Source organism: Castor canadensis, chromosome 2 (genome assembly GCF_047511655.1).
Source record: "Castor canadensis chromosome 2, mCasCan1.hap1v2, whole genome shotgun sequence".
Lineage (NCBI taxonomy): Eukaryota > Metazoa > Chordata > Mammalia > Rodentia > Castoridae > Castor > Castor canadensis.
The window spans coordinates 164,316,579-164,331,155 of record NC_133387.1 but is presented as its reverse complement, the minus strand read 5'-3'; the positions used below and the strand labels follow the sequence as shown (position 1 = coordinate 164,331,155).

Below are 14,577 nucleotides of genomic sequence, written 5' to 3'. Positions count from 1 at the left end.
CTGCAAGGTCCCTCTCCCCAGTAAGGTGTAGGTGACCTTCACCATCAGATGGATAATGCCATAGGCGGGCAGAAGGATGCACTGGGAGAGTAGCTCTCAATATGCTTTATCCCTTCCTGATTTATATGGAGGGGCAAGTGGCTGGTATGCAGCTCATAGATTATCTCCACTCTGGCTTCTGTCAGCCAGCAGGGAAGGCAGGCACTGGGTGGTCTGTCATGTTGCCTCTTCCTAGAGAGACTTTCTACTCCATCAGCTGCAGAAGCAATACTGCAGATGTGGGATCCTGGCTCTCTTCACCAAGTTCCATCTTCAGGCTCAGGCCTGAATCAAGGGTGCAGAAAAAAAGAGAGAAACTGAGCCCTGAAAACCCAGGCAGAGCACCCCAGCATGGTGACCTCAAGATAGAAAAGGCCAATGAAGAGCAAAAGTCAGGAGTGTGGTGATGGGGACCAAACAGGTCCCAGCTGGAGTACTGAGCAATTAATTCCCTATAGTTTCTCTTTCTCAGACATAGTTCCTCCTGGCCTCTTGTGCCCTACTGCTGTAGGATGAAGTGTGCACCCACCCTCCCCAACAAATTCATATGCTCTACCTCAAGCTGTGACCTCATTTGGGGATAGGGCTCCTAAACAGATAATTAAACTAAAATGAGGTTGTAGGATGCACCCTAGCCCCACTGTGACTAGCGTCTTTAAGAAGAAATTTGATCACCCAAAGAGACAGCAGAGATGAGGCCCTGTAAGGACACACCTAAAAGGTGGCCACCCACGTGCAAGCCAAGGAAACAGGTCTCGGGAGGAACCAACCCTGCCCTGCACGCATGTTGACTTTGGACTTCCAGCCTCTGGAACTGGGAGAAAATAACCTTCTGTTGTTTAAAGTGCCCAGCCTGAGGTGCTTCCTAAGGAGCACCTCACAGGAAGACCAGGTTTTCTCAAGGTAGTTGAGACTTTGGTAAACTGAAGACTCAAAGTCTACTTGCCAAGTGAGGGTGGAGAAGAGAAGAGCGAGGCCAGCGGCTCGGAGTGGTTGAAGGATGGTGAATGATGGTTCTTTTGCAGGGTCCCTGGGGTTTCTTCGTTCCCAGGATGAGGCGGAAGTGTGTGTGTCCATTTTTTAAAACTATATGTGGAGCAAATTCTTATTATGTGCCCAGGCACTGCTTAACTGCCAAGGTTGCAAAGGTCAATAAAATATTCTCCATGGTCTAGGGAAAGAGATGTTAAATTTTATTGTTAGTATTTGTTTACATGCCCATATGCTGTAATTAGGTGATCTGGTATTTCTTTTATGTTTTGTTATCTTCTCCTGAACTCATATTCAATCACCAAACATTGTAATAGGTCTATTTAAGCATGTCTAAAGGTGCCAAGCCCTAGGATATGTTTCAAGGTCTGGGTTTGGCCTTGTCCTATTCTGTAAGTAATCGAAACAAGAGACCGAGAAGAGATGTTGACTGCATCCTACTGTTTTCTATGAACCACATAATGCAGAGTGACAGCCTGAACAGTCAAAATTAGGAATCAGAACAATCTTGATCTCTGGGAAAAACAACCCAAGACTAATATGGTGATATTGACTCAGGTTTTGTCCTGCATTTGGAAGAAAACCAGCAGCATATGTCTACATGGGAGTAGACCAGGAAGGTGACCTGGTTTATCAGGATGGGACAAACCAGGTTCCTTGGCTGTCCCAAATCTATTGTTCTTCCTTTTTCATGATCAGTTCCTACACTCTGCTCCCTCCCAAAGCAAAGATGCTTATGATATTGATTTTGAGCTTCATGGCTGCAGCCTTGGTCCTCCCTCCCCATAGTGTCTGAATTCTCTCAGCCCCCTGCCTTAGATGGCAGAGTTCTATCTGACCACTCTACCAAGGCCCAATGGATGCTGACTTTAACCAGTGTCCTAGAAGAGGACAATGAGGACAGTGAAAGGCCAAAAATCAGAAAGAATGGCAACTTACATGGAAAGGGAATTCTAGAGAAAAGATGGAAGTCATTTGGGTCAACAGAACAAACTTCAAAATACCCCTGAGCACACTGTGAGGAGAAAGATGCAGTGTGTTTACTCCCAGAATCAGGTGCACCAGGCAAGAGTTATGGGAATCCAAAGGCAAGGTTAATGTTGGGAAAAAAATAAAAATAAAAAACCACTCAGAATGGTATGCAGCTGACTTTACAGGTGCTAAGCTCATTGTGACTGGAAGTAATCAGTTGAGGCTACAGGACCAACTGCATGGGGTCCTTAAAAGGGGATTCTGGCCTTAAGAAGTGGGAGGTCTGAATGACTTCCAATGTCACTGCTAAGGTTAAGATTCTCTTCTGACCTGGCTGGACTCTCTTTTATTTGGCTCCAGGCTGGCGGGAAAGTACGAGCACCTGCCCCCTTACACATGGCCTCTTTTGCTACCTTCTCAGGGAGCAAGTGAAATTTATACTCAGCTCATTGTCAATTTTAGACCTCCACAGCTGCTGGGTAGGAAACTCAGATCCTGCTGGAGAAGAGGAAGGAACTCAGCTGTCTGTGACTCATCACCCTCTTGTGCTGCTAAGGTCACTACCACCTTGTAAATTAGCACTTACCTTCAAAGGAAAGCAGACTCATCCTCTAAGTTGCCCTGGGTGCAATGCTAGCTGGGTGGGCAGGGAAGGGGCCAAGACTTAGAAAGAGCTAGAGTTTATGTTATTTAAGATAACCTGCCATCTCAGGGAGTGACTCACATGCTCTTGCCCCTTTTAGCTGCTTGGGGATCCAACTTAGCCTGCTAGTCCCCTAGGCACCAACTGTGCACACTAGGAGGAGGATGTGAAGTCTCCCTAGAGGAAATTTCCACTTTCAGCAGAAAACTTGGGAACCGCCTTTACTATTCATCTACACACCTGCAAATAGAACCAGGCCTTTCTCAGCTTCAGGCCATGCACAGTGGAACAGCTGGGGCAGAGCCCCGACTGGCACTTCACACACACAGCAATGTAGCCCCAGTACACCTTGGGTAAGAATCACTTTCCTTTAGCCTCTCTGTTAGGTCCCTGGCATTCTTGGGGCAGGCAGGACGTCCCGAGGCTAGCACCTTAAAACCAGACCCCCTGATTTATGACTGCTTGTTTCTCCCTTCCTGATTGTTTCTCAGCTTGCAAAACAACTCAGGAACTTCCAGTTACTCAACTAGCCAGGCATGTCGACCTGTTCCATCTGGTGATCACAGATAATCAGAGACCAGAGACTCTCTCCCTCCCCCATGGCTTGGCCCCTCCTATAAAGCCCACTATCAATTCAACCAAGCCACCTTATTCTGAACCTGAGAGTGACGGCCCTGTGGTCTGGACCAATAAACCTTTCCTTTCCACACATGGCGTGGTCTTTATTCAGCAGTACCTTACACTCTCCACCCCAGTGGTGTTTGCAGCTCAGGTAGTACACTCCCAGCTGTCCCTCGTTTTACCTTTCACACTCCTGTAAAACATCTTTGGGCTTCTGTTTCTTTGTCTAAAATATGTGGAAAAAACAATAATTTCTCTACCTCAGAGTGGATAGCTAACCAACACCAAACACAAACACTGGGGTTGTCAGTAGACTATGGTTATCCATTGTCTTGACCTTTCTTAGGACTTTTGATCCTTTTATAGGATTTGTGATTTTTAAATATGTTTCTAAATATAACTAAAATTGAGTTATATATTAGCAGATATAAGGCCAAATGTATTAAACAATGTATAATTTAATTTCTTAAAAGTCCAAGTATGGGAGCTATATCAGATGAAAAAAACTACAACAGAAAGATTACTTACATTTCACAAGGTCACATAGCTGACAAGTGGCAGGGCTGGTTAAGCCCCACAATTCTTTGCTCTCTAAAGTGCAGGCCAAGACTAAAAACTAAGAACTAAAAACTGGTTGTAACAGTCAAGGTTGAATTACTCCTTATTCATCTGACTCACCATGTGCCTCCAAAGAGGCCAAAAGAACCCTGCTGCTGTTTTTGGTTGAAACAGCTCCTCCCCCAGGTCCCTGTGATCTTGGCAAGGGTGCCAGACTGAGAGCTACAAAGCTCCCGCCTGTTCATGCTGCTTTTCAGCTGCAATGGTATCAGCAATCAGCAGGACCCCACACCTGTCTCTTTCCTTTCAAGGTAGTGAGCAGTAAAGTGGCAAATGCCCCTCCCACTCCCCACTGAAGGGGATTTGTTTTCTCATTTGCATTTGCAGACTTCAGAACTCATGGACCTTCCCCCTGAGTTCACAGTGCATTTCCACAGGTTGGGGGAGGGGGAGGGGTCCAGAGAGACAGAGAAAAGAAGGGGAGGATAAAGGTAACAGCAACATCCACGGAGTCCCTCTGTCTCAGAACCACTGAGCCCAAGGTGGCCGCACAGGTGCAGGGAGGAGTGAGTTAGATCAGGAGATACTGGATTTCCCTCATCTTTGCCTCCTCTGTCTGAACCCCTCCAGCCCTTGCCAGAGGATTTGGGTTCACTGAACTCACTGTGCCCTCAGCTGGAATGGTTTAATCAGGAAGTACAGCAGTCCCCCTTATCCACAGTTTTGATTTTGACTTTGTTACCCTGAGTCAACCATGGCCCAAAAATATTAAATGGAAAGTTCACAAACAAAAATTCATACATTTTAAGTAACTTTCATTATAATATATTGTTGTCATTCTGTTTTATTTTTAGTTATTGAGGTTAATCTCTTGCTGTGCCTAATTTATGAATTAAACTTTATCACGTTTGTATAGAAGAAAACATAATAGAGAGAGAGAGAGAGAGAGAGAGAGAGAGAGAGAGAGAGAGAGAGAGAGTTTGGTACTATCCAGGGTTTCAGGCTCTTACTGGGGGTCTTAGAATATATCCCCCATGGAAAAGGAGGGGCTACTGTACATAAACCCAGCAGGGGTAAGGCTGGGACCATGAACAGGAATTGATGGTACTTGCTTTCAGTATACAGAAGAGCCCCCAAAGTCCAGGCTGGTCATTACAGGAAGTGTCTCATATGCTGGAACCAGCCTAGTGACATGGCCTCATTGACCTTCTTCTTGTCACTTTTAGATGCCTGAGCTGGCAATCATTGGGCAGATGTCACAGCCTAGAAGGAAGACTTGTCAATCACCTGAGGGTCTGGGAGGGGCAACCCCGCACACTTCCTTACTTCCTCACCCAGTCACATGGAAAATGTCCTGGATCACTGGCATCCTCAGCTGCTCTTCAGTCCGGAATGATGGATGGAAGGTGCTGCATTTCCCTGCACTCACCACACGGTCTGACTTTCTTAAATAAAAATTCCCTCACATCACCTCCTTCTCACACTGCATCCCTCTGGTCCAAGAGTCTTCCCCAAATCATTCCTAATACTCAACCTGCCCCTAACTCACCTCCCTAAAACACGGGTCTCTTCCTCAAACACCTTCAATCATTTCCTATTGCTTTTTGATTTAGGGTAAGACTCTTTTTTTTTTTTAATAGCATCACCCTGTTTATTTTTTTTTCTCTTGTTTTTTTTCTCCCCCCTGCCCCCACCCCCTCCCAGGGTCAAACTCTTGTGCCTGTCAGCCAAAGCCCTCCCCTGATTGGCCCCTCCTGTCTTTCCAAATCCGTGTTCTACGCTTCTGGCTTCTGTAGCAATGCTTTAACTCTTGCTTATGTGTGTGGGAAGGAGAGACCAGTGCCTAAACAAGGACTTGACTTTGGAAGGAATGGGGAAAGATAGGATTAGCTCTGCATGGAGTGGTGGGAAGGCACCCATGTTGTGCCCACTGACAGAGTGTGTTCTACAGGGACAGTCTCTGGATTGCTGAGGGGTGGGGAGGCAGTGGGGAATTCACAAACACCACCAGCACAGGAGGAGAAAGGGTGGAGTACAGGGAGGTGGTTTGTGCAACTTAATAAGGCACAGGTTTCATAATACAAAGAATGGAAAGGAACACCAGACAGGATAACTTCTTTCCTGGTAGAGCTCAGCAGGGAAGGAATCTGAAAGTTTTATGGAGGCTTAGCTTATAAAAGACAGAAACACGGCAGGTTAGGAAGAAAGCCGAATGACAGGATTAACTGATGGACAGCAGTTCAAATCCCAGGTTCTTATTGAGCTCCCAAGTATGGTTTTAGCTGTGACTTTGGAAAAGTTATTTGCACTTTCTCCGTTTGGCTTACTTATTTATGTGCCAGCGTTTGGTTTTTAATCTGTCTGTGGGAAAGCCCACAGTACCCAGTTCTTAAGGCTGTTGTGACAATAAAATTGGTGCTTACAAAGCACTTGGTGTGCACTGCTGCCACATGGTGAGTACTCAATATATCAATAAATCTTTGGTGATAGCATCCTGTTATTAATATTGATTGAATCTATTTTCAAACTGAAGTGATGCCTTGTGGTTTGGATCTGCCTGTTGATGTGACTTCTTCTCTTTTCTCTGTTTGCCACTGCCACCTTGGAGTTCAGTCCCCTGCCAACCTTGGCCCTTTCTTTCTGCATGTGCAAATTTCCTTCAAACTGTTTTGGCAAGAGGTAAGCAAGGAGGAGCTTCCAGAGGAGTAAGACACCATGCCCTGTGTCTTTCAGCAATGGGGTCCCACCTACCCTCTGCTCTTGCTCATTTTGTGTTATTGAAGGGCAGTCCCCCGGTTGCTCAATCTAACTGTCTTCTGTCTACACAGTGGGCAGCAACCTCGGGGATACAGTTTTGTGAATTAAGAGTGGAAAAGTCCTAGCATTTCCAACCTCACTCTGTATCAATCTGAGGCTGATTTGGGTTTGGTAAAGAGGTTCCCTATGGGCCCCTTTGCCCCAAAGGGCAGCATATTCCTAGCCCTCTAAGGGCTAGAGCTCTCCCAGAGGGCATCACAATTGGCATTCCACAAGAAGGGCTGTTGACTTGCCTCCAAATCCCAAGACCTTCATCCTTGGATCAATATGCAGTCCTGTTGGCTAATGGCCTTTCTATCCCCCTCATCGAATGCATTCCTCAGCACATGGTCCAAAGCTGACCTCACTGGACGCTGATTAATCACCACCATTAGGCCCACAGTCACATGTGCCAGGGAAATGCGGAGAGGCTGCCTGGCTCCCTGTAATGAAAGTGGGCCCCCAGGGGCCTGGCCCAGCTGCACCCTCCAGGAATGCCCTCAGCCAAGTGGGTAGCCCTCAGCTGTTCACCTCCCTGCCAGGTCACCTTTCCTAAGGTTCATTAGGAAGGGTTCTGGCAGCCTAGTGCATACGTATGGCCTCGTGTGTACAGCATAGAAAAGTGAGAAAACACACAGCCCTCCTATCAGCGATGAACACATCACAGATCTTTGAACAGAAGATTCTCATCTTCTCAGCCATCCTTCAGGGTAGTTGTCATGACCATCACTTCACAGACAGGATGAGAGAGCTTAAGAGAGGAGCTCAAGCTAGAGTCCCACTTACCAGGAATCTGCTGCTGTTCCTACCCACCTGGTGTCATTTGAGGGTCTCTAATCCAAAGGCTCGCCCCCACGCTGGCTTCATGGAGCTCCACACAGCAGGATTACTGAGTGCTCTGTTTAATGTCCCTGTGCCTTGTCCCAACTATAGTTAGCTCCAGGATAGCTGTGCATTTAAATTCTTCTGGAAAGCCAAAGGCTAGACCTTGCCTAGTCTCTAAAGGGATCAGAGGACTCCTGTGCTACTCACTGGTGCAGAAGTCTCAGTATAGCCAAATTATCTTCCTGTCACAGGATGTATTTAATTTTGAAGATGCTTGAGCTGCCCCCTCTATTTTTGGTGTCAACCTGCTACTGTAATTGAATTATCAAGGGAGTAATTAGAGGGTGAGATTCACAGAGAAAAGCAAGTGTCCCCCAAATGTGGCTCCACACAGCAAAGATTTCCTGTAGAACATTTACAGCTGCCCTGCCCTGCCTTTGCTCTGAGGCAACATTTCTACATTTCCCCAGCTACCTCAGCATACGTGCCTGACACAAACACATTTGGATTCCTGTGGGGCAAAGACAGCGCAAGCAAACCCCAAATGGATTCCCTTCCATCTTCTACATCATCAACTCTCTTCTTGTTTGAGAATCATTATTACCGGAGAGAACGCAAGAGGCAGGGAGCGCCCAGCTGGGATTGCACGTCCAGGTGCAGTTTTCTGTGCTGGCTGTTAGAAAAATCCTATTTTGACTTGAAACTGGCCTAAATTTCCCCTGGAATTGACCATGAGAGAGCACATATGAAACCCCACCATGCCAGCCTGAAGGAACCATTCTTCTCATTACCTCCTTCTCTGTGGAAGCCAAGCTGACCCGGAGCCTCTGCCTCACCAGGCCCCTCTGCTCCTCAGTTCCTACATTAACCAGCCTTCCCTTTCTGCCTTCTTCATGAACCGCCTGCTGTTCTCCAAAGTGTTAGGTGACAGCTGTGCACACCCAGGAAAATAGATTTCCGGCCTCGTTGTGATATTGCTTTAGGAGGATCTGAGCCAGAGTCCCCAGCACTGGTGGGCGGGGGATTTGACAGTGTGCATTCTGCCAAACAGAGTCGCCTTTGCCCATGCCGAGCCTTTTTCTCAGGCATTCTTGTCCATCCATGATGCTCCCAATTGTGAGTGATTATGTGTGGCTGTTTTTATGTGCATTATGAAAGGGACAGAAATAAAAAGGACAGAAAAAATAATGGGGGAAAGAGAGACAATCATTCATAGAGATAGATCTCAAATAATTGCAAGCAGGAAGTACTTTCAGTAAAAGGGGTAGATCTATACATTGAAGGATGAATGTATCTGTTGGAATCTTTATTCATTTGTGCATTCAATTAATAAATGAATACTTCCCAGCCCTCTTCCAGGAGCCAGGCATTGTGCTGGGATGAGGGGTGCAACAATGACTCTTCTCATCAGGTTTACCATCCTGCTGGAGATGCGGACATTTAGTGTTTTGTGAATTGAATGCTATGATGGAGGAGTCCAAGACCTCTGCTGTTACATGAAGAGGATCGAGAAAGGCTTCCACAAGGGAGCCAGGTCTAGCTGAAGTCAGAGTGCAGCAGAGAGAGGCCATGTGTGTCTGGGTGTGTGCACATGCATGTATGCATGGAGGTGAGGGTGGGTACGCATGGTGTGCACCCATGTGCCTTCTCCCACTAGAGGTGGGAGCTGCAAAAAAGGAGTAAGACAATGATGTACAGGTGAAAGGCAAAGAAAATGCATAGAAAGTTGCTAAGAAGTGAGATAAGTGACAGGCAGAATGAGCAATCCTTTATAAGATATGCCTGGCTAGGGTGCAGAACACACCAGGATCTGAGAGTGGATAAGATAACCAGGCAGAGAGTTCAGGATATGAGGGGAGGGGTAAACAGGCTAGCCCAGTGCTGAGGACTGAGACACACCCCTGGCCAGAAGCTCATCAGAGCAGAAGCCCAGACTTCAGAGGCTAACACGACATATTCGTTGAGCAGTTTCTCTGCCAATCTGCCTATGTGTTCATGTGTCTTTTAGTCCATGCTCAAGTCTAGGAGGTAGGTGTTATTGTCATCCTTATTTTACAGATGAGGAACTGAAGCACAGAGAAGTGAAGCAACTTCCCCAATATCACAGAGCTAGCAATGGTAGAGCTAGGCTTTGAATCTTGGCTGTCTGATCTGGAGGCTGTGTGCTGAAAGTCAAAGGACAGTTCAAAAGATGTAAACAATTATGAAGCTGCAAAAGATGAGAAAAGCCCTGTCATCTCAAACTGCAGAATCTGAAAACCACAAGGTGTTCCCAAAAGGAGCCTCTCCTCTCTCCTCTCTCCTCTCTCTCTCTCTCTCTCTCTTTCTTGTGCTCTCTCATTTGCTGTTGTAAACAGAATAATCGAATTTGCCAGAATCCACAAAAATTATCTTTAAGAAAAAAGTTGGCTCTTGTCCAAGACCTGCTACCAGCCTGCCATGCAGGAGACCAGCCAACAGGTCTGATCACTGTCCTTCATGCTGAGGAGCGCCTGGGGTTCCTTAAGCAGCTTTGCCATTAGTTCTGTGCTCTATTATCTGTGTTGCTGGCAAGTTGGGGTTTAACTCCTGTCACATCATGACACATCATGTCACATGTGCACGTGGTTTCTTCAGGAGGTGGTTGGCTCCTCAGGAGCCAAGGAAACACTTTTGCAGGCTTTTTGTGTTTCTACAGTTTTGTATAAAGCTTTATTTCAGCTGCTCCATAATTCATGGTTGCTGAATGCACAAAGGCCCAGCCCCTCAGAGGGACAGTCACAGATTATTTTATCTCATCCCTTCTGTAAATACAGAGGCTTCTGGACCACATCCCCGAAAGAGAAGCAGCTGTTCAGTAAAGCAGCACTATCTTCACACAAGAAGAAGTGCAGAATTCTGCTTCTCTAAAATAGATGGTGACAGATAAAGGGTCAGGGTCCCATTGCCCGGCCAAGGCAAGAGCACTATCTACCTGCTAGAGAACTATGTTCTGGGAGGTGGTCTCTGTCATTCTCCCCTCCCTGCTCAATTAGGAACGCCATCACTCCATCATTGCCTTGAGGGAACTATGTGTGTCCACTGATGTCTGCATCCCATACAATGTTAAGAGACATTCACCCATGCTTTTCTAAATTAGTGGACAGACGTGCCCAAGCCTGCCAACTATCAGACATCTTCATCATGGTAGAGAGCCTGCCAAAGGAAGACTTCTTTGCAAAGTAACTTGCAAAATAGGGTATGGTAATGGCTCAACGGTCACCTGCTTCTGATGGCCGCCCATAGCCAAGTGCAGGGTGAGCCAAACCCCCATCAGCAGGAGTTCCTCCTCTCATACACAGCCTACAAGGTGCTTTCTGCAGGGACAATATGTCATGGAAAAACAGCAATGTTTCTTGGTCCCATGGGACATGGGACCAAGCTGAGAGCTGAGATGTCTGTATCTGTCTGCTATGGAGACACCAGCCTGAGGGGTGGCCTGGAGACCTGTGTGAGAATTTGTCTGCTCTTTGCTTCTCTTCTTGCTCTGTGTTCTCAAGGGACTTATTTGACTCTCCTGGAAAATCAAAGGAGTACATCATACCTAGTTTGTACCTGGTTGATACCTTTGAAAAATTTCCAAAACTGTAAATGTTTAATTAAGTGTCTTGGAAGGAGGTGGCATAGATACAGAGCCCAGTGAGAAAGCAATAGCTCCCTTTTGACAGCCTGAAAATGATGGATGAACAAATTTGTGAAGGAACTTGTTCACTGAAGATATCAAAGCCGAATGTCCTGCCCGACTCAGACTGCAGCCTTCTCCCATGTGCTCACTCTGTTCTCACATGAATGAGCCAGGAATTCCTTCCTTTTGTCCTCTTGTCCCTTGTCCTCTACTAATAGATTGCAATACCAGGAAATTTTTGTTTTATGCCAGAAAGCACTATATGAAAGGAGACCAGGGAACCTCAGAACAATGCCAGGCATCGACATCTGACATGGCACCCACATTCCTCTCCTTCCTGTCTACTGTATCTGGGGCTCTGTGCAGTACAGGCTTTAAGGACCCCACACAGTGGTCCACTCTTCCTACCCCTTGGAATTCTTTCCTTGGCATATCTTATGGCCCAGTTCATTTTAATGCCACAAGAGGAAATTTACAGAATTAAAAACAAATCATCCTACTTAACAGCAGTCTCCTCCCAGAGACGTAAATATTCATAAACACATCAACTCCTCCAGACCCATCATAAGCAGAACCGCCAGTGCCACCCCTGCTGCCTTAGGCATTGTTCTAATAAGTTAGGAGCAGGAGAATGGAAGGGGATATTTTTATCTTCAGAATTTTTTTTTTCAAAAGCCATTTTAAAATGCCCTGCTGGGAGTGAAGCTGGAAAGAAGCTGTTTTCTGGAAACCAAGAGTGCTTCCAACAGAGTTGTAGGTCAGATCTGAACTGGTGATTGAGACAAGGTGATCATATCACACATTTCTATAACACAGGCCTTGTGGAGAATGTTCAAGAGGACAAAACCAGATCACAGTTTCATGTGGCCCACTGTGAATGTCACAGGCTCAGCAAATGGGTGGCCTCAGTCTGTACTGCACAGGAGGCCCTGGGGGGCTGACAGGACAAGATAGAGCTGCGAACTCCTCTGGGTTTGTTCTCAGGATCATTGGTGATCTCTTCCCAGAAATGTAGCTATGGACACAGCTGAGGCACAGCTTCTCTACGGGAGAAGCCACAATTGCATTAATTACCTGGGCACAAGTCCTTGATAAATATGTTTCCTTGATTTGGTGGTTATTTATTATTCAATAACTGTCCTATTAAACTTAAATTAATGAGATATTTGGGATCCCTCCCCAAGTGCTTCTTCCACTTACTACTGTTAAGGGAATTCTGCCAGCTCTTTAATAACACCCAGCTCACGGATGACACTGCAGTCCACAAGTGCTTCAGCAGGGGATTGGGGTGTGTGCCCCGCAGCTGTAAACAGAGTTGGGCGACTGCTGTCCGTGGACTGCAAGCAGTCATCCATCACTTGAGCTCCATTCCACCACCCAGTCCTCCTCTCTCTGCCCCTTCCTTCCAGAGCCCTCTCCTCAGGGAGAAGCTTGAAAGATTACAGCTCGGAAGTAGACAGGGTGGGAAAACGAGAAGGGATTAGAGAGAAAATAGATTCATGAGAAGACAGATAACAGAGTTGTTGGGGCTCTGTTAATTAAAAAGCAGCAATTTGTCTGAATTCTGAATGTGAAGAATCCCCTGGGAGATATTAGCCAGGCTTCCTCTGAGAATCAGACATGCTCAATTTCTGTGTTGGAACATGACATGGTCAGGGAAAGTTTCTGCCCTATTTGTCCTTGTTCAGAAGCCTGGATACCCTGGGAGGACCATGGCCACCAACTTGCACAGGTTTGCAGGCCCAGGCTTCTGAAAGAAGCTAAGACTGACCTCTCCTCCGGAATGTGACATCCTGCTGACTCCAGAAGGATGCTCACTACTCTAGAATACATACCGAGGACTCATGCTAGGCCAGGCACCTTCATATGTTTTGTATAATTAACTCATTTTAATTCTCACAAAAATCCCATGATGCAGATGTGCTTACTAGGCTCATTTTTATCAGAGCAGAAACTGAGGCACAGAGGAGGAGGAGTATACAAACTCGATCAAATAACAAATGGTGAGAGTCAGTTTCAAGTGCAAGCAGAATAATGTTAGAGTCGGTCTTTTTACCATTGCACTCTACTTTCCATGGCAAGGGCTACTTGGTGTATTGTGGGTAATGTCTCAAACCCCACCAAAGAAAAGGTACTGAGAGCCACAAACCATATACTCTAAACAGACAGAAAGTGCCCACAGGATAAAGAGCAACTTTCCATTATTACAGGTTAGTTAATCCTATCCCTAGTGTTGCCTTGAAAAGAAATGAAAGTCCCCCTTTGTCTGTGGCACTTACTTGTTTGGAAACAAACATTTTTCTTATGGGCTTATGGTTACTACCAACAACATACCCCAGAACAAAGAATTATAGGTGATGCTGAGAGATGACACTGTCTTTCCAGCTGTCTCCTCCCTTTGAAGATGCATAGGACATGGTTCCTGGGATGGTCAAAGTGCGTATAGAATGCGCACTTTTACCGCAATGTGGTCCTAAGCTAGCACATTAACAAACCTAGTAAGTTTAAGTGCTAGATGATCTTATCTTACTAGAACTCAATAACAGATATGTTTTCCAATTGACTTAAGATTTATAGCTTTGTTAAGTATTCATAGTCTTATAAAAATATTTATTGAAAACCTATGTGGCAGACATTACTCTGAGTACAGTGAAGAGCGCAGACAGAAATCCCTGCCCCTGTGGGCTTATAATCGGTTTTCCCTTGAATAACCAGTTTCCAATTACTTCCAAGGTTACCAATTACTTGAAATGGAACTTATTCATAGGTCAGGGCAGGCCATTGCCATAGTTTCAACATGACCTTTTTAGGTCACCTCTTAGTGCCGTGGAAGATTCTGCAGTGACTGAAAATGTTGTCAAGGGACCTAAGGCTGAGGATGCTAAGCAAGCTGAGTCTCATCCCTGGCATTTTGACACAGTGGAGTAAGCCCTGGTCATGGTGTCAGAAGATATGGACGTGTCTGGCCAACCATACACTAATCTTATGACCTCCTCAGCAAATGATTTAACTTTTTTTTTTGGTGCCTGAACTTTTTTTTCTCTTTTATTATTCATATGTGCATACAAGGCTTGGTTCATTCCCCCCCCCCGCCCCCACCCCATCCCTTACCACCCACTCCGCCCCCTCCCTCTCCCTCCCCCTCAATACCCAGCAGAAACTATTTTGCCCTTATTTCTAATTTTGTTGTAGAGAGAGTATAAGCAACAATAGGAAGGAACAAGGGTTTTTGCTGGTTGAGATAAGGATAGCTATACAGGGCATTGACTCACATTGATTTCCTGTGCGTGGGTGTTACCTTCTAGGTTAATTCTTTTTGATCTAACCTTTTCTCTAGTTCCTGGTCCCCTTTTCCTATTGGCCTCAGTTGCTTTTAAGGTATCTGCTTTAGTTTCTCTGCGTTAAGGGCAACAAATGCTAGCTAATTTTTTAGGTGTCTTACCTATCCTCACCCCTTCCTTGTGTGCTCTCGCTTTTATCATGTGCTCAT

At 45.9% G+C, this 14,577-nt stretch overlaps 1 protein-coding gene across 3 annotated transcripts in view; it reads right to left on the bottom strand.

Moving 5' to 3' along the window:
• Positions 1 to 14,577, bottom strand: part of Opcml (opioid binding protein/cell adhesion molecule like) — a 1,098,377-nt gene that overhangs the window by 587,789 nt on the left and 496,011 nt on the right. The window contains exon 1 of one of the 3 annotated variants that reach the window (XM_074066320.1): positions 3,794 to 3,938. The exons of the other annotated variants lie outside the window; for them this stretch is intronic. The gene's annotated coding sequence lies outside the window, so the exon portion shown is untranslated. Of the gene's footprint in view, positions 1 to 3,793; positions 3,939 to 14,577 lie in introns of those variants that run through there. 3 annotated transcript variants of the gene reach the window in all.